The 1,450-nt window shown below is 39.8% G+C and overlaps 1 protein-coding gene across 1 annotated transcript in view; it reads left to right on the forward strand.

Moving 5' to 3' along the window:
* BCAS1 (brain enriched myelin associated protein 1) overlaps positions 1 to 1,450 on the forward strand; it is a 49,646-nt gene that overhangs the window by 47,266 nt on the left and 930 nt on the right. The gene's annotated exons all lie outside the window — the stretch shown is intronic.

Here is a 1,450-nt window from a genome sequence, read left to right on the forward strand (position 1 = left end):
CAGTTGGGCTACCAAATACTGAAACTTGTGATAGAAATGGAGCTGCTTACACAAGCAAAAGGCGTTACAGCCCGGCTGCGTGGTTTTCACACAGACAATAATGTCCAGTGACTGTTCCTATGGTAAAACAGGTTAATTTATAAGGTATATAAAATGCAAAGGTATTTAGTGAGTCTTAGAAAGATTAGAAAGAAAAAAAAAACAACCGTAAGATTAATGACATTGTTTTCTGAGCTGGAATAACTCATACTGAAGTTGTCAGAAGCTGGGAGTGCTTAGTGTGTGGAAATTATTCTGACCTATTCTGATCAGAGTATCTGGTGTACTGACACAAACTTCTGAGCACTAGCTGGAAAAAAAATATATTCTGAAAAAAAATTAAAGTGCTCTGCCCAAAATAACGTGTTCCAGCTTAGCTGTCACAAATGCAGGCAACTTCCACTGAACTGAAAGGGGTTATGCAAAGTAACTGAGAGAAAATGCGAGGCAGTGGTACCTGTGCTTCTGAATCTGAGGGCAGAGCTGGAATTCGTCCGTTAAAAGGGCGGGAACAGAGTTCTTTATTTCAGACTGGACTTGGAAATTCCAGTTTAACAAGAATCATCAGCCAGTCTCCCTCAAAGCTTCCTGCTTTAATCAGCAACCACCTTGAAAATGGGTGCAGCAGGAAGGCTGTAGTGTAAGCAAATAACAGACGACACTTCTGCAAATGTGCTAGACGAGTCAAAATGGGGATTACCTGAAATGAGCTCCCCCTCCTCTACTCCTTCCTTCACCCGTTTATAGGAAGAATGGCAAATAGTATCATCTTGTTTCCTAGATCAGTCTAGAAATGGCATAATAGATAATAAATAAATAATAATAATAAATAATATCCTTCATGCATCAGACAGGAACAGCTACAATTGACAGACTCCATTGCTCTTGTAATGTGGGAAGTGCTTTAATGGATGTGTAGGTTTTTAGGCTTGCTGGATAAATTTAGAAGGACTAGCTCATTTGGTATTGTTTGATGGATATTAGAACCTATTGCATTTTTTTAAAATGTGTCTTCCATTTGCTGCTACATATAAGTGGCCAAAAAAATTTATTCTGAGCACCTTCCAAACTCAACGTTGGTGTAAGCAGAAGCAAACCCATTGCAGCCAGCTGAGCTGCACAAGATTACAGTTAAAGACAGGGGATTCTTTTAGTCCATCGTGGTTTTTGGCTGCTCTTTTTTATACTTACATTTTGAAAGGTGAAAAGTTAAAAGCGTATCAGTGAGGTGAAGTCTAATCAGTATAAAAACCCCACTGTTTTTACTTCTCTGAAGGGGATGAGGAAGCTGAGCTCTTTCTTTCCCGGTCTGACACAGAATAGTCCTCTGGTGACCTGAAGTGATGAGTCAGGTTTCCAGTGTGAAATGTACTGTGTGAAAGGACAATTCACACACGATTCTGCACAGCTC

This window comes from Egretta garzetta, unplaced genomic scaffold, assembly GCF_000687185.1.
Source record: "Egretta garzetta isolate BGI_Z169 unplaced genomic scaffold, ASM68718v1 scaffold188, whole genome shotgun sequence".
Taxonomy (NCBI): Eukaryota; Metazoa; Chordata; class Aves; order Pelecaniformes; family Ardeidae; genus Egretta; species Egretta garzetta.